Source organism: Stegodyphus dumicola, chromosome 8 (assembly GCF_044657685.1).
Source record: "Stegodyphus dumicola isolate Sdum_Otavi_A_Nest chromosome 8, ASM4465768v1".
Classification (NCBI taxonomy): Eukaryota; Metazoa; Arthropoda; class Arachnida; order Araneae; family Eresidae; genus Stegodyphus; species Stegodyphus dumicola.
In genome coordinates, this window is record NC_140775.1 from 107,037,061 (window position 1) to 107,056,641 (window position 19,581).

Genomic DNA, 19,581 nt, shown 5'->3' on the forward strand with positions numbered 1-19,581 from the left:
AAATGATTACGGTTAAACACAATTTTAATATTAGAATTAAATGTATAAAAATTTTTAAGGAGTCAAAAGAATTATCTTTATGATGTATTATGAAATATAATTGAAATAAAATTCCTTTATAGAAATTGTGCTATAATACTCATGTATAATTTTAAAAAAGCGCACAATTTAGAATTTTAAGCGAAACTTTCAAAAATTCGTTTTTAAATATTTTAGTATTTTTTACTTAGTTACACCAATAAAAAGCATACAAATTGCAAGAGAAAATTGCTTGTTTGAAATTTTCTATTAGTTCTGATTTAAAATATTATTTACTAAATGATGTAGTTACAAATTTCCTTACAGCATAGGAAAAGCTAAAAAAATATCCAGTCCTGAGAACATGCAATAGCTTTATAATTATTTGGAACGTTAATTATGCTTGATAAATATGGTAAATTTTTAAAAATCAATCTCAATTTTAAAAATAAAAATATGTAGAAATTCTAATTTGTGAAATGAGGCGCTACAACCAGCTTTTTCTTGACAATTATACACGCTGCAATAGGCAACCAATGTTAAATTTCTGCAAGTTGTCCCTACTCCTCCGGATGTGATCAATGTGACAGCCGGCAAGGCCTCAGACGAGGAAGAAAACCCATTTGGGTTAGTCTATTTCTTATAAGGTCCATGTCGATATATTGATGATGTCATTGCCTTTAATAACTACAACAAAATAAAAGTGGCTAATATCTACCCTACATGCTTAAAACTAAATAATACTAATACGGTGCAACATAATGTAGTCTACCTTGATTTACATATTATTAATTACTATTTATTAAAAGTTTACAACAAAAAAAGAGAATTCAATTTTTGAACACTAAAATTAACCAACTGGAATTCAAATATTTCCAAAAGAGTCATCCTAAACACAATCTATTCACAGCTACTTAGAATAAAAAGAATTTGCAATACAGCAAAACACCTTCAAGAAGAAATACTTTACTTCGTGGCAATCTTGAAAAATAACCTAATTCCACAAAAAATGATTAAAAATACCTTAAAAAAAGCTGGCATTAGCGTTACCAATTTTTAGATTTTTTGAGTTAGATAGTGATATTTTATACTTAAGCCCAATGGGACGGTATAAAGTGGATGGCGGATTCTGAGAATGTAATGTATAAATTACAGGTAATTCTTGTCACTACGTTTTCTTTCCTCCAAAAACTTTTGGCACAATACTTTTAATACTATTGTTTAAATAGTTTTAAATTACTTTGATGGCCAAATCTAATCCTCTTAAGAAACGGGCCTTTTTCGTTTCGTCAAGCTTGATCGCCCTCTAGCATGAAGAATTACGACTTTTATTAACAAATGACTGTTTTTCCATTTTTCTCTTACTATTGTGGCCATGTTAAGTAATTTTAGCTGAATTGCCCATTTTCACTTTTTGCTGCAATTCTTCTTAAAACAACTTGACTGACGCCATTTTGAACTTTTTCCACGTCTTTCCGAGTCTTTCGACCCCCTTCAACTTTTGGGCGGGTTCCCGCCAACGACAGTCTTTTTACATTGGCTGTTGCCCAGTGACTTCGTTTCCCCCTTCTTACGTCACACGACAAGTTGGAGAGCGTTGAAAAGCACGGAGGGGAATTACAACCCCTTTTTGTTTTTGGCTCCACGATTGAGAAGATAGCATAACCACAGGTCTGTTTTTTATGTTTCTTTTATAAAATTTTTTCTTGGTCTTAACAAGACCCACGCTGTTATGTTTCATTTAAATTTAATTTCAGATTCATTTATAAAGTTTTAATTCTTTAAGCTTGCAGGTCCAGCCCGTACGTTATTGTATATTTTGACTAATAACAGACCGCTATTTATTATTATTATTATTATTGCTGTACATCGGAGTTGCATTTATATTTTTTACACTTTAATGTGTCAATTTGTGCGGACGCGTCGGGAAATTGGAACAGAGAGTTGAGACTTTAAAAAAAAAAAAAAAAAAAAGGGGGGGGGACAGTTTATCTAATTAACTAAAAAATTTTCGTAACGCAAAGTTTCAATTGTCTGTTTCGGGGAAACGCGTAATTGAGTTAGCTTGGTTCGACGTTCAACCAAAATTTCCCTTTAAAAGGCAGGGTGGACCTCAAATTGAGCTAATTTACCATTTTCCGCTTTTTAATATTTATATGTTTTAACTTGTTCTATTGATTGGTTTTTTACTATGTTTTATATTTTGCCTTTAACTTGTTTCCAACGATAAGTATTTTACTGTGTTTTATAATTTACATTTTCTTTCACACGTAGCCTAATATTTCACCTCATTCAATGTCATTTTTTTAAAAAACTATGTTGAAATTTTTCTTGGAGTCACAGCTCCTGGTAACTTTTTGGCGAGCTAACTACAATTTCTCTTCTCATTTTCTTAATTTTGCAGCATATTGCGCAAAAGATTTTGACCAAAATGGGTCTTTTTAATATTGTACTTACAACATAGTTTATAATATATTTATATATATATCCACTCTGTTAACCGGCTCAGTGATCTCAGTTTCTTTACTCTTATATGTTTGTAAATTGTACATTTTTTGCTTTAAAAATGATTGAATTATGTTGTTTTTATCTTCCGGTTAAGGTTTTTATGCCTTTAGTAAACCTGTATGCAATATTTTTAGAATTATCAACAATTTTAAAGTTATTTAAGTGCCACTAAGCCTTTTTTTATGGCGGCCATTGATTGTTTACATTTGAAACTGCAGAATAGTGGATTTTTTGCCAATCTAGAGAAACTTAGCTTCGCAACAACAAAGAAAACGCCTTCATTTACTATTGGCAATTAAATCATGCTTAACCCTTTCTGGAATTTTTTCGAGGAAATAAGTGTTTAAGATTTACTTCGTAATTTTTAATATAGATATTTTGAGTTTTTATGTATTTTTGCCTTCTCGCGAAGTGAGAACTGAATTAATTGAATGAGAAATACTCAATCGTCTGCGAAAAACTGTTTCTTTTTTGTTTTATTTGCTTAATTTCTTTTATACACCATTCTAGCTTTATTATAGTATTTGAATAGAACATGTGGCAACGATGCTCAATCGTCTGTGAAAAACTGTTTCTTTTTTGTTTTATTTGCTTAATTCTTTTATATATTTGCTTAATTCTTAAATTCTTTTATACATCATTCTAGCTTTATTATAGTATTTGAACAGAACATGTGGCAACGATTAGATAATTCTTTAAACGATATAAATTTTGTGCACTCTGAGTTATAATATGAACGAAATATAATACCGTTAAGTGAACCTAGCGCCAGAGTGTCGCTATGTTAAACAAATAGAGTGAATTTTAAAGAATGCGTTTATTCTATTGTGGTTTATGCGCTGTCGGCGAAGTAGATTTAATTCAATCCAATAAGTTTAAATGAAATGCAAGAGAAAATGCGTATAATTTAATATTCCGTACAAGGAAGTCATGTGGTGTACACATCAGATTTTTTTATATATAATAAATGTGTTCCTTCTTTTTATATATCTAAGAAAAGGAATCCATTTTCCTTTCTAGTCTTTTGAAAGTCACCAACGTGTAAAAGGTGATAAACTACGCCAAGGTAGTAACCCGCTGTGATACTTCTTTGGCAATATGAAGCAACTCCGATGATAGAACACAGCAAAAACTTTACTTTGCACTCAAAATGGTGACATACGAAAAAAAGAAAAAAAAAAAAAAAAAAAAAAAAAACCCGAATTCTAACATTTTAAAATAAAATACATTCTTTGTGCGAGAGTCGCACGTGGCACTCGAACCTTGTTTCAAACATTGCCATTCACATATACCTTAATGTTCACCTAATTAAATTATTTATTTTAAACTACAAGATTTTAATAATATTTAAAACTGTTAAAACCTCTCCACCAACGGAGAAACTTTTACCGAAGGCAAAAGTTCTAAAATTCGAAAGTTTATAAGTTCTTCTTGCTCAATTGCTTAAAGAGAAAAGGTAACTTTTCTCATAAGTTTCCAAATTTTAGGCTAAAAATTTTAAGTTTTAAACAAATACTTTTACACCACATTTAAATAGAAAGAAAAAAAAAAAAAAAAAACAAAAAAAAAATGGATAACGTTCAAATACATCAGTTGATCATACATTAAATAATAAAATAAATTCTAAACAAGGTTACATACAGTAAGAGTTATTATATTACTTAATTCTACTGAGAACATTTACTTGTGCAAAGATCCTTTGCGATGAATTACCTTAAAATTATAAGGTTGTAATGAGAGTGCCCAGCGCATCAATCTAGAGTTACATTTGGCGTTGGATTGTAGCCAGACCAAAGGGTTATGATCAGTTTGAATCAAGAATTTTTGCTGACCATCCAGATAAAAATTCAGTTTCTTGATAGCGTAGATGATAGCAGCGCACTTCTTTACAGTAGTACAATAATTCTTTTCAAATTTAGTAAATTTTTTGCTTATATACAAGATAGGATGTTCATGTAGTTCATCATCTAATTGATATAGTACTATACCCATGCCATTGTCTGAGGCATCGGTTTGTATAATAAACCTTTTATCAAAGTCGGGAGCATTCAGAATTGGTTTCTTCCATAGCAACTCTTTTAAATTCTTAAAAGCTTTGTCACATATTTCAGACCATTGTATATTTCCTTTTTTTTGTTACCCCTTTCAAAGCGTCCGTGAGGAGTGAAGCAATTTCCGAAAATCTCGGTATGTACTGGCGATAACACCTACTAGTACTAAGAAACACATACTTCTGTTTTGGTTTTAGGTTTAGGATACTCCTTTACAGACAGGATCTTTACTTCATCCGGGGTTCGTTGTCCTTGTCCCACAACATGGCCTAGGTATCTCACTTGATTTTGTGCAAATTTACATTTTGATGGTTTCAGTCGTAAGTTTGCTTTATGTATTCTCTCTAGAACAGAAGTTAAGTTTTTAAGGTGCTCTTCCCAGTTTTCTGAGTAAATGGCCATTTTTTAATCCAAAGGGTAAACGTAGAGGTCTGAAACTTCCAAAACTAGTTACAAATTTTGCATAACTTTGGGCTCTTTCTGTTAACGGAATTTGCCAGTAGCCTCTAGATAAATCTAATAGGGTAATATATTTTGCTTTTGCTACAGTTTCGATACATTCTTCAATATTAGGCAAATGATAGTATTCAGTTTTAGTAACAGCATTCAGTTTACGATAATCAATACAAGGCCAAGGATCCTTTGATGAAGATTCTATCAAAATCATGGGAGATGTATAGTTCGATTCTCCCGGCTCTATAATTTTAAGATCGAGCATTTTCTGGATTTCCTTTTTGAGAATTTCAGTCTGTCGGGGTGACAGTCTGTATAGCTTTATTTGTATTGGTTCGTTATTTAATAGCTCAATATCATGACAAACTAAGTTTGTTAGTCCAGGATTATTTGAAAAACAACCAGAATATTTCCATAAAACCTTTCGTAAATCTTCTATTTGCTCGGGTTTCAACCTTTTCTCGAGTTCATTCTCCTCTATGATGTCCGAGAAATTTAATATACTTGGACTGGAAGGTAAATGAGGAATGTCCACTTCTAAGTCTCCTTCCACTTCAGTTATCATATTAATCATTTCTGGTCTTTTGTAATATGGTTTAAGCATGTTAATGTGATCTACTTGATTTGACTCATTTTGTTCCTCGAAATTTACAATATAATCGGTTTCTGAAATTTTCTGCTCTATTTTTCCAGGTCCTTTCCATTGTACTTCTAGGGCCCTATTCACGACAAGGAGCGTAAATAACGATCTTCTCTTAACGGACGACCGCTAAATTTCACGGCTCCAGTAACCGTAAGGACTGTTGGTTAAATTGGCATTCGTGACAACGACCGTCGGAGGAATCCTTACGGTAAGCAACCTTCGTTCGAGAGTTGGGAAACTTCGTTAAAATAAGCCAATCATATTACAGCTACTAGAGACACAGGTTGACTCATCAGCCATGTTCAAGCGTGGGCCTCGTATTGTACCCACGCTTTAGGGTTGTATTTCAGGTTTGGGGTGCCATTTTTGGCACTTTAGCGGTGTTCGCTAAAACGTTATTATTTAAAACCCCTTAACTGCCGCGGGCGTATATATACGCCTTGCTCAGCCGATGCGTTAACTGCCCCAGATGCGCCCAGATGCGCAAACTTTGCGAATAATTTTAGGTGTAGCAGCGCAAAGCAAATGATAGCAGTTTGGAAGGACGTATATATACGCCTGGGGCAGTTAACGCATCGTCTGAGCAAGGCGTATATATACGCCCGCGGCAGTTAAGGGGTTAACATTCTAGGGTATCCAAGCTTCCGATTTTTTGCATTCATATAAAGATGTGTGGCTTTTGTCCCCTTTCTTTTCTCTGCAGTTCAGCTTCTTTCTTGTATTTTTTTTAAAACTGCCAAATTTCTCATATGATTTAAGTTATTTTGAAAGTTTCTAAAACATTTTCATATATTATATTTCACATTTGTATATTAGTTAAAAATACTTTCTTTATTGAATTTTCAATTTTTACTTGTAAATACATGCATAATGTTAAGCATCTCAAAATCTATTTTTGACAATAAATTCCTCGCAGCTGTATGCTTAAATTTTTATGAGGTTGTACTGGATTTATAATCATACTTTCATAGTTATTTAACTTTTTTCCTTTTAGAATTCAAGGTAATTTCATGTGTCATATAAAAATTAGACGTCTCTCAGTGCTCTATTTGTATGATAATTCTTAATTTCTGAGCTATGGCATTTCAGTACTGATGGAGTTAAGCATATTACATTTATTTACATTACATGTTAAACTATTTAGAGGCCATTAAAGCTGTGGGTACAAATTGGTATAAATACAACTTCAGTAATTTTTAAGTTTCAAAAGCTTTCCTGAATCAACAGATAATTTTCTAAAATTGTCAATAAATTTTTACATGATGAATACATAAGTGCATGCTGGCGCTTTAATATATCTAGCAAGTTCACAGTTTAAACTTCTGAAAAAAATTAATAGCATGTCTGCATATAAAGCATGTTTTTTATTTTAAATATGCTATTTGAAGTTTGCTTACATGGAATCTAACATCTATTATTGTAGCAAACTGGTTAAAAATGTTATTTTGCATGTGTTTCCAGAAAAGGCTTTATGATTTTAAATACTGGTTCAAGACATGCACCTTTAAATTATAATGCTCAGATTGAAGTGCAAAATGCTGTAAAAAATACTTCAGTTTTCTGATGGCAAAAAAATAAATTTTTGTATAGATTTAGTAGAGTAAAAATTCCACATGAAAAATATTTTTTCACCCTTGTTTACGTAAAACGAAATTAAAAAATAATACGTACATAAATAAATAAAAATAATACTTTTACATACGGAATTTGCAGATATTATTTACTAATCAATTATTTGTTATTGATAGCTACTTTTTATAACACATAGAAAAAATACTGATAAATTTGTAAGAATTTACATGCATTAAATGATGAAAAAAAACATACATATGCTGTTAATATTACACTTATCTGAATATTTAATGATAATTCCATAACCTATATAAGATTCAATCTATACCACTGCAAGGGCAATGCTTAAATCCCAGTTCTTCTTATTAGTTAATTTCCATATGTAAAAAGATAAAAATATCATTTAGCTACAGATCTCTAGATTATGGCCTCTTGTAACAAGCATATGCAAAACACAGATAGTGAAAATAATGCAAAAACAGAACTTTTTTCACTTTTTTTCCCCCTTAATGTAGTGCAATTCATTCCATTATATTGAAACCTTATTAAAATACAGCAGTAATTTGATATGTTTTTCTATTATAAATCAACAGCTTTATATAGAATGATTTTACTTCTTATTTAAATGAATGTATATGGAAATATCAAAATAAATGAAAAAAAATGTTCTGAATAAATCTTAGCCAACACTGCTAAGATATTCTTATTTTTAATAAAATGTTAAGGTATATCATTTTAGTTTAGTTCTTTTTCTATTAAAGCAGCTAACCTAAAACATATATCTCATTTATTTGTTAAAAATATAGCTTAAGTAAGTTTTATGTGCATACTGAGTAGGCAGAAAAAATAGCCTTGATTTAAAACCTGTTTTAAAGCAACAAGTAAATAAAATACACTGGTTCTATTAGCATGTCAAAAAAATACTGATATGTACTCTAAAAAAAATCCCAAGTATCACATTTTGATATATACTACACTCTTACAAAAAAAGAAATATCACATTAGGAATATATACTCTTTCATGTATTTGATAACAAAGAAGAGTAAAATGTATGCAACATCACATTGTGAAAAATCCTGCAAGTCATTACAATAATAAGGTAAAAATCAGTTGATCATTCTTTCACAGTAGCACTAAGTTTTCCAATCAAAATTATGAATATGCCAAAACAAATTCACGATCGGTGCCCAAATTTAAGGTCACACAAAAGTAAATTTGATTTAGCTGAACATGAGATCTTCCACGACAAATTTATGAACAAATTGATTTTCTTTAAAATGTACTTGCAAATTTAACAAAAGCATGCATGAAATTTAACATTAAAATCTAAAGCACTATAGTATTTAAGAACAGTTACATGTATTAAATGAATTTAATCACACGTTTAAGAATGCAATTTTCTGATAAATTTTAATTTTTATACGAAAATAGGATTAATTTTGTAAAGCTACTTAAAACATATTTCCTGTTTCAGGGTCAGACCTGTCCTTACTTTAACAGCCGTCTCGTCAATTTAACGGTCAAATTTAACGCTAGCTTTGATGAGAATACCAATACTTGCGATTTAACTACTTGTGACGTCAGAGTACCACGTGATTCCGTAAATCTCACTTAATGCTGTGGTTAAAAATGTCATGAATCGGGCCCCTAGTTTACTTTGACGATTCGTTGATAAAACAGGAACTAAATCTCCTCTAGCAAATTCTCTTTTCACTGCGTTTCGATCGTATCATGTTTTCCTCCGTTGTTAAGCTTCTTTCATGTTTTCCACGGCAAGTTCTTGGCATTTCTTCATTCGATTAATAAGTTCGAAAACGTAACTGACAACATTATTACTTTTTTCAATCGGTTCTAGCCACTGCTCATAAAGTAAAGTGACTGGCGTTCGTAGGTTTTTGACATGAACTAATTCTGCTGGTGTAAAACCAGTGCTTTCGTGTGTGACTGTTCTGAGAGCAAAAAGAACTAATAGTAGATAATTCTCCCAATCAGAAGTCGCTCCTATACATACGTTTCTTAACACCCTTTTTAGCGTTCTATGGAATCGCTCAACGGGATTACTCTAAGGATGATATACAGAGCTTCTTACATGTTTAACTTTGCCCATGTGCACATCGATCTATTTTCACTTAAAAAACATCCCAGAGTTGCACAAAGACGGCATCGCGCACAACCTCGGCATTTCGCTCAACATTGGCTTTGCCCATGTACACATCGATCTATTTTCACTTAAGAAAATCAGAGAATTGCACAAAATCGGCATCGCGCACAACCTCGGCGTTGCGCACTGCATTGGCTTTACCCATGTACACAACGATCTATTTTCACTTAGAAAAAGCATCGGAGAATTGCACAAACTCGGCATTGCGCACTGCATTGGCTTTGCCCATGTACCTATAGATCTATTTTTACTTAAAAAACATAAAAGAATTGCACAACCTCAGCTTTTGTAATCTTCTAGGATCGAGCCACAAAGAAATACAAAATATTAAAAATAAGCAACTTTAAAACGAACCATACAAGAAAATTTTTTTCACTTACCCTTTTGAGGAAAAATGTAAAATCTTTTTGAGGAGGTTTATATATGTATATTGAATTTATCTCAACTGGAAACCCTTTTGAATCCCCCCTCATCTTTAAATAAATTTACTAACGTTTTATACTCCGTTTCCGTAATATATGCCGAAAAAAGGCAAAAACACACAGGGGGAAAAATACTCGATTAAAAAAAGAACCACCACATAAGAACATTCAAACAGCAACAGAATTAGCTGCTCAAATTAACAAGTAAAAATTAAAAAAAAAAAAAAAAAAAAATAAAACTTTCAGATTTTACATTACGCCCAAAGGGGTGTTTTTTTAACGTTTTGTGTGTTACATTTCTTTATCAAATATAATGTTCTTTACACTTAAACCATAAAATTCAGTTCAACAACAATATCGCAAAATAATTTTAAAATGAGCATATCTTTAGAATTTCCAATACACATTTTTGCGCTTTGCACATAATTTTTTTTTTTTTTTTTTTTTTTTTCCCCACGTACTGTGTTGCCGTTGTTCGCTTTGAAATCTTTGAGTTTGTTAATCAAAAATTCGTTCAAATTTTACAAAATATCAATCAGATAATAATAATATAAAAAAAAAAAAAAAAAAAAATCCAAATTCCAAGTTTGGGCTTCCAGATGCCCATATTAGTTTGGAAACGTATGTTATTCAAAATTTGATGGCTCTAGGTACCGTTGTTTTATCACAATGCGAGAAACATTTATGCAGATTTTTCAATATTTAATTTCTTTAAATATAACACAGGGCGATAACATCTAGTGGCAACAGAATAACAACACAGCTTCAAAACATCGGGTTAGCCATGTTGGCGCGTTTATTGCCCATTGAAAAATAATCGCCAAGCAGTGGGCTAAACCGCATTTCAACCGTTCTTAACTAGATTTTCTTTTTATCAGTTATTATTTATTTCCGCTTTAAAAACACATTTATATTTGACAAAAATTCATCTCCGCTAAAAATTTTTTGTATAGTGCTTCATATATTAATATGGCAACGAATTCAAAATGTTTTAAAAACAGTTCTTTAATCTTTAGTTTGTAATAGATGCAACCAAATCGTACAGAGAAAAAATATTGCTGTTAAAAAAAATTCTCCATCTTTATTCTCCATTAAAAAAATTTTCTAAATAGCAAAATTATTTCTATTTCATTGAGAAATCTACTTTTAATCCTGATATAACAGAGAAATGTAACATAAGCATTTTGGAAGCTTTTAAATATAAGCTAAAGGTTTGCTATACAATTTTATGTAAGTTCCAGATCTTTTAAATCGATAATCCGATTGATAACCAAAATTTTGGGAAGTCAGAGACTTAAATTGAACACACAATATTCTTGAAATATTAATTAATTAAAATTGTCAATTGTCAAATATCAATCAATAATAATTGTAAAAATTGTCAAATATCAATCAATAATTGTCAAATTGTCAAATATCAATTATTAATAAAAATTGTTAAATTGTCGCTTGAAATATCAATTCGTTGTTCTTTTTTCATTTATGGGTACACTGGAATGGAAAAACTTAAATACCAACGTCTAAGGGAAATTTACCAACAGAGACGGTTAAAGTAGCGGTTAGCTACTAATTGCCGCCTAGCCATTGACTCGATTTCGATTTCAGTTAGATGAAAAAGTGGTGCTACTTTGGTAGACGGCTGGACGGATTTTTTACGATTTACTTTGGCACAATTGTTGGCGCGATTTTAACAATCGTCAGCTATCTTAAAAAACACTGTTTTTACGTATTTTGCCCATAGTAAAGCATTCGAAACTTAAAAAAAAAAAAAAAAAAAAAAAAAAAAAAAAAAAATTATTAAAATATTGTTAAAAATAATGGATTAGATTTTTGTTGAAAACGACGTTTTTTAAGATGGCAGGCAAATGTAATTAAATACATTTACTACGAGGATAAAATACTAAGAGTTAAATTATTACTTTCATATAGAAATGAAATAGAATAAAAACAACACTATAAAAACATTGCGCCAACGTTTAATTGGATTAAAATATTACTTAAACTGAATATCGAATTAAAAACCATCATACCAACGTTTAAAAGAATTAAAATATTATTTAAATTCAAATACTTTAAAATAAGTAAATAAGAACGCTTCGTATACTAGAGCTAAAATGACAATAATTAGAAGTTTACTGCCGGTAAAAAAGGAGGAATGTTTAATACTTTTTTTACCGTTACAGCGGTTATTTCTTCCACCGTGAACCACAATACCATATACGCCGTCCTCAGAATCGGCTCTTTTAACGATCTTCATCTGTGATCCACATTTCTTGCTCTTCATTGAAGAAGCAATTAACGAGATGTCCTTCAAAAATTTAAAATAAATTTCCTCTGACCCTTGTAGCAATTTATAAATAAATCTTTGATTAGGAAAACCAGGTTGGCCAAAATAAAGTCTCAAAGGACAAATTTTGATTCCGATACCAATAATTCTTGGTACTTAACAATAACAACATTAATCTTTGAAAGGGACATACCCGTTTTCTATGAAATGTAAGGAATTCGAAGAGATGAATAATAAAATTTCAAAATGGCGCGGTAATGCACAAATATTCAGTAACCAATCACGGAGCTGAGTACAGCTCGTTAATGCACAAATATTCTGTAACCAATCACGGAGCTGAGTACAGCTCGTTAATGCACAAATATTCTGTAACCAATCAGGGAGCTGATTACATCACGCATAGAATTAAAATTACTTAAATAATCATACATAATAATATCTTTTTTTAATGCAAAATTACATTGTATTTTAATATTTAACAGCCATAAATAATGTTTGAAACATTAGATTAAATTTATAGATATTAAAGCCAATTACTTTTAAAGTAATGTGACGTCATTCATTACATCATCCACAACATAAAATTACATAAAATATCATAAACAATAAAATTTTTATTTCAAATAAAAATGCAAAATTAAATTGATTTTTAATATTTAGAAGCCATATACATAATATTTAAAACACGGAATTTATGCATAATAAAACGCATTATTTTTTAAATAAAATGACAACAAAGTATCGGTTACCATAAATAACTTGTCTGGCAATGGGTTTACCATAAGTGGTATCGCTCGCCAAAAACAAATCTCCAAAATCCGTGCAACCGTCTACCAAAGTAACACCATTGAAAATACCAAAGAAAATGGGTCACGGATCCAACTTAATTCTTTATTTGGAAATGTTTCAAAAAGTTTTCTGTCAATTTTATCATATGTTGTTTTAAATAAGAAATCTTTATTATTTTCTTTAGTAAATTCTGAAAAACATGTTTCTATCGCCTTTGTTCAGTTTTCCTTGCCAAAGTATTAACTTAGTTTTAAAAGCTTCAGTATTGATGCTCAGTAATAAAACGTTTGTAATTTCTGACTAGACATAAATTCAGATCGTTAAGTTTTTCGAAAATGTCTACCATGTAACTGAATTTTCCTAACCAATCATTCTTAATGAATGAACTTGCTGATGTATGTTTCTTTTCTTCCAAAAATATGTATATTTCTTCGATCGAAAATATGTCGCAGTATTTTCCTGTGTGAGAGCCAACTGACTTCGGTAATAATGCCTCATGCACAGATTTTATCTAATTACAGAGTATTAAAAAGAGACGACTGTTTAGGCTTTTGCCTTTTATTGTAATTAAAATTTTAACCCTGCAATATCTTGTGCAATTCTTCATCAATGTCTTTTGCAACAAGAGCCAGTCTCTGTGTAATACAATGGTTGAATACTATATGGGGAGCAATTTTTATTATTAACCCTCTTAGTCTTCTATTATTATCTGTTAATGCTGCAGCATCATCAGTGCAAACTGCAACACAATGTGTCCCAGTAAGATTATTTGTTTCAAAATATCTGTTAATTTCAAATATTTTCTTTCCAGTTGTTTTTCCTTCAAAAATTTTACAATACAAAAAATATTCTACTCCGTCGTCTTCAAAAATTTATCTTAGATAAACAATGAATTGAGACATTTTAGTAATGTCGGTAGTTTCATTTAGTTGTATCGCAAAGACAGAATTTTGTATTCTATAGTGATGCGTGATGTGACAGAAATTTGGCAAGAAATGTTATCTCTTGATAATGCTATTGTTTTTCAATCCATTACTATATTTTTCTCCATGCATAATTGATTTCATTTTAATTGCTGAAGGAAGAATTAGCAATTCTCCAATTTCGAGGTTTTTAATTTTCGCAATTAAATATGAAACTTTTAAGGATGCCCATAAAGCCTTCTCAGGAACTGTTGTATATTTTTTCAAAAACAAATTTTAATTTTTCATGCCCTCAGCTCATTCCTTAAAAATTTGGGCCATTTAACCATCATGAACAAAATTGTAACTAAAACAAAATTGTTTTTATTATCCTCCGAATACGCTATTGAATTTTTCCATACTCAGGAAATTTTATGTGCTCACTTGACAATAAATTTAATTACAAATAAGAAACATAGTTTATAAAAGATGCGTATTACAATTACAAATTGCGTGCTAGACTTTACCATGATAGCCGAAAAAACTACGCCATCTTAGCTGCACGTACGCAATAGCTTTCAAATTCGATTCCAGCTGTTTGGACATGATCAAGCATAACACACAAATCAAGTGGAAAACAGTAAAATCAAAATTAAAACATGGACGCGTGTAATTTAAAATTCCTGGCAGATGTTAAAAAACATCCAAAATTCTCTTCAAATGTTGTATATCTTTTATTGTCAAATAAATTTCTTTGAATTTATCGACACTCCAATTTTGTTCATGCCCATATTCGGGTAGAGAAGTTCGTTATTCAAAATTTGATGTCTCTAGGTACTGTTGTTTTATCACAATGCGAGAAACACACATACATTTATGCAGACTCTTCGTTATTTACTTCCTTTAACTATAATACAGGGCTCTAATATTTGGTGGCAACAATTTAAAAAGTGATTTGCCATTTATAGTGAATCAATGCAAAATGCCAAAACGAAATTAATAGCCCTTCTGGGCAAATTGTCCCTTTGGACTAAGAAAAGATTAGACGCTTTCTAACGCTGAAGTCACTGAAGAAGTGGCTGGAACGAAGATACAGAGAGAGTGGGAAAGAAGCTGCTTTTGAGGGCTTTGATTCAGCGACTTCCTAAAAGAATAAATTTCATAGCCTAGTAATTTATATTATGATTGCAAGAATAACTCAACGCAGTAGAATTCTGATTGCTAGAAAATCGAAGATAGCAATGTGACCTTCAGGCAGGTAGAACACGCTTTGATTTCACTCTCTAAAAACTTGTAAACTCCTGTAAATACTTCCTTCCTTCTACCTAATTTGAACATCGTGTGTGCTGGAAATTTGCATTCTCATAGGGAAATGAAATGAGAATTGAAAAGAAAGGTATTTTAACTTAAAAGAACTGGTTAGAAAATTAAACGATACTTTACAACGTAATTATACGAAGCAACAGGAAATAATTTATAGCGATATAATTTTTAGCACAAGGAATTTTTTGTTTGTTCTAATTTTTGGGAATGGTAACAGAATTTGTTTGTTTACAGACAAAAAAAAGTTAGGCGTAGTGTGTTAGCGTCGAACTCCTCCCTTGGGCGGTAACTAAAATCACAGCACTAAACTAAAAATTCGAAGGTATGCACAAGTAGTAGAATTAAGCTGCGGGGCTTAGATATTCCTATTTCTTAAACCCGCGTCGAAACTAGTGGCAGCAAGTAAATTCATTTATGCCACGTAAACCGGCAGTACCTCCGGGAGTTCAAGCTCACGCAACAGAGGTGACGGCAATATCCTAACTCTCTCTAATTTTCCTACTGAACCTCGGTTTATCAGTTCTTTCTTCACAAGGTATAATTTGCATTCCTTCATGCTCGCTACCAAATTTAAATATTCTGGCATTGACAATTAGGGGAATGAAAGCTTACAGGAAAGCTTTAAATTAAATAAAATTGGTTATTTAAAATAAATATAAATCTCTGCAAGTTGTTCATGAACGGTTGAAATTGGCAGTGTATAAATCTGTCGACGAATAAAACCTAACGTTAGAGTCGTTCATATGGAAATTTCTGTAGACATTTTTAATAGCATCAGTAATAATGATCAGTGTTTTTAGTAAATCATACTCAACGATGAAGCAACATTTCATGTTTAAGAGGAAGTTAATGGAATATAACTTCAGGATCTGAGTCTCAGAAAACCCGCATTTTGTAAAGCAAATTGAGCGAATTAGCGTTAAGTTAATGTCTGGTGCGGACTAACTCATAACAGTGATTGGTCTCTTTTTCTCATAGCCCTCAACTGATTTGGATAATTTCTTTGATATTCTGAGATTGTTTTCGGTACCGCAATTAGAAGAAATGCAACCAAACTTTTTTTTTCCCGACAGGATGAGGCCCCCTACATACGTGTTCCTTGATGAAACTTCCCAGATCGTTGGACTGTGAAGCTGGACCAATTTCATGGCTACAACGTTCTCCGGACGTCACACCACTCGACTTCTTTTTCTAGGGATACCTGAAGAATAGAGTGTGTGCCAGTGGCGTAGCAAGCATAACTGGCACCCGGGGCAAGATACCTTTTTGGCGCCTCCCTCTCCCCCCCCCAAGAAAAAACCACTTACGGTAATATAATGTATATAATATATTCCTAATAATAAACTAATACAAATAATAATAAAATGCTGAATCTGCATAAAATACTCTAAAATATATTCAGAATAGTCAGTACCTAACTGCACTAGCATTGGATTCGAAAATGTATCTGAGTCGACAGAAAAATCAAACATACGATGATCTAGTTAAAAAGGTATTATTTATTTTACATATTTATATAATTGTTTTTTTAAAAAAGTACAATTTTTGAACAATAAAAAGTTTAATATATATTATAGATAAGTAGATATATTTATTAATAATAATTTAATATTATAATACATTAATATAATTAATTACTATGTATATATTTTTCCTGCCTTAGACGAGCCAAATTTATGAATTACTTTATCAAAGTCTATCATTTCAAATTTTTCTCTTTCCACATTTAAAAATGCTAGATGACTTAGGGGATCTTGTCCCTTCATTGATTGTAAATATGACCAAATTTATTTTAACTTACTGAACGAACGTTCATATGATAATGAAATAGTAAGGAGTAGTTGAAGTGCTACTCTTAGGCTTGGAAAAACATTTTCTCCATAGAATCTGTAGTGGAGTTTTAGGTTCAGTTTCTTTCTACTGCGGAGTAACATCTTGCAGTCACATTCACTGTTCAAAACAATTATAGGGGATATTGTAAGTTCGGTATGAAATAACCATATAATGGACAACCTTTTTAACAAAAGGAAATAGAAGAGATTACAAAGGAAAATTATAGGGTTTACAAGTTGGGAATATGCAAATTTAGTCTGTGACATGGAAAACTATGCGTTTTAGATAAGGAGTGACCAGCAGCATTCCTTTTGTAGTAGGAGATTAAAAACAATTGACACGCGTTGACGCGTTTGACCTTTTTTAGAATCGCCTTTTATGGCGAATTTTAGTATAATTAGTTCTGTGTAATTACCGTCCAGATTTTGAACAATAGTTGGCCTTCACTATTTCTCTACTTGTAAATTTATATCTTATATACTATGTCATTTTCGAATTTGAAAAGTATTTACACATCCTACAGAATAATATTACTTCCTTAGAGCTGAAGAACTTTCTTTATTTCAAAATGTTTATTTCGTATCTTCATATCCTGTATTTATTCCATTCGTCTTCTAATTATTGACAGAAAAAATTACAACTACGTGAAAAATTTCGAATGTCGAAGTTCATATGTGTGTTGAATAATCAGAACAAATCTGGTATTTTTTTGTATTCGACTAATACTTCGACTAATAATAATACACCAATTTCATTCGCGTGAATAAAAGGAAGTTTTATTTTCCCGAATACTCAAAACATCTATCACAGATATCAACATAAATGATCTACAAATATATTTTTAAGCTCAAAATAAATAGAAAAAAAATATCGGAAAATGGCATGTACCAATAGTAAAGAGAAAATATTTTCTAAGTGTCTAAGTGAGTACCGACAGCACACTCTCAAAACGTTTGCGAAAGCATAGCGATATCGCAAATACATAAATTTCAAGGAACATGAAATTATTAAAAAATTTACTTTCGAAATTTAAGTTGTGGTACTGGAAAACTGAATGTGGGTATTCCTGTACATGTTTGTAAAGGAAAAAATATATAAATTTTAAGGAAACTTTTACATCAAAATTTATCAATAAAGAACTTCCCAAAATGGGTTTTGAAAACACGATGACCTCGCAGATAATCACAAATAAATTCCATCAAAACTGAGAATTTTAACATTTAGGCTAGAAAATTTATTTATTATGCAGGGCAAGAAACGTTAAAGGATTAAAAATGAAGATACTCACGTAACTTTCCGAAATGAAACGTACAATATTTCAGGTAATATTCATCTTTTTTTAAGCTAGTTACTTCCTTGTACGAAGTAAAAAAGGAAGTATTGTAATCACGAAAAGTTTCATGCAGCATATTTCAACGAAAATATCCATCTTGACCGCTATCGAATGAAATTTAACGATGTTTTTGCGTGATATCTGTACATAAGGACAGAATAAAAGACACTTTTCCTCCAAAAAATTATAAAACTGCTTTAAAATGAATTCTGAAGAGAATTTTTCGTGGCGTCTGTACGAAGGTATGTATTTCGCATAACTCAAAAACGAGTAGCCTCAGAACATTGCAATTTTGTATATAGGACTGCTATAACCTGTAGATGTGCACCTCGTATTTTGGTTGCAATCGGCCGTATCAAACGTATACAAATATATTTATATATATATCCACTCTGTTACCCGGCTCAGTGATCTCAGTTTCTTTACTCTTATATGTTTGTAAATTGTATATTTTTTGCTTTAAAAATGATTGAATTATGTTGTTCTTATCTTCCGGTTAAGGTTTTTATGCCTTTAGTAAATCTGTATACAATATTTTTAGAATTATCAACAATTTTAAAGTTGTTTAAGTGCCGCTAATCCTAATAATGTTTTTGATGGCGGCCATTGCTTGTTTACATTTGAAACTGCAGAATAGTGGATTTGTTGCCAACCTAGAGAAACTTAGCTTCGCAACAACAAAAATAACGCCTTCATTTATTATTGCGAATTAAATCATACTTAATCCTTTCTGGAATTTTTTCGAGGAAATAAGTGTTTAAGATTTACTTCGTAATTTTTAATACAGATATTTTGACTTTTTGTGCATTTTTGCCTTGTCGCGAAGTGAGAACTGAATTAATTGAATGAGAAGTACTCAATCGCCTGTGAAAAACTGTTCCTTTTTTGTTTTGTTTGCTTAATTTTTTTTATACATCGTTTTAGCTTTATTATAGTATTTGAACAGAACATGTGGCAACGATTAGATAATTCTTTAAACGATATAAATTTTGTGCATTCTGAGTTATAATATGAACGAAATATAATACTGTTAAGTGAATCTAGCGCCAGAGTGTCGCTATGGTAAACAAATACTAGAGTGAATTTTAAAGAATGCATTTATTCTATTGTGGTTTATGTGCTGTCGGCGAAGTACATTTAATTCAATCCAATAAGTTTAAATGAAATGCAAGAAAAAATGCGTATAATTTAATATTCCGTACAAGGAAGTCATGTGGTGTACACATCAGATTTTTGTAATTTTGCTAAGTTATTACACCGAGCATATATGAGATACGAAATGCAA

The 19,581-nt window shown here is 31.1% G+C and overlaps 1 protein-coding gene across 2 annotated transcripts in view; it reads left to right on the plus strand.

The window, feature by feature from the left end:
• Window positions 1-1,609: 1,609 nt before the first annotated feature.
• Window positions 1,610-19,581, plus strand: part of LOC118203951 (uncharacterized) — a 44,862-nt gene continuing 26,890 nt past the window's right edge. Inside the window, exons 1-3 of one of the 2 annotated variants that reach the window (XM_085822236.1) lie at window positions 1,610-1,689; window positions 5,724-5,881; window positions 16,204-16,438. The gene's annotated coding sequence lies outside the window, so the exon portion shown is untranslated. The remainder of the gene's footprint in view (window positions 1,690-5,723; window positions 5,882-16,203; window positions 16,439-19,581) is intronic. The other variant, XM_035376265.2, reaches the window with a different exon arrangement.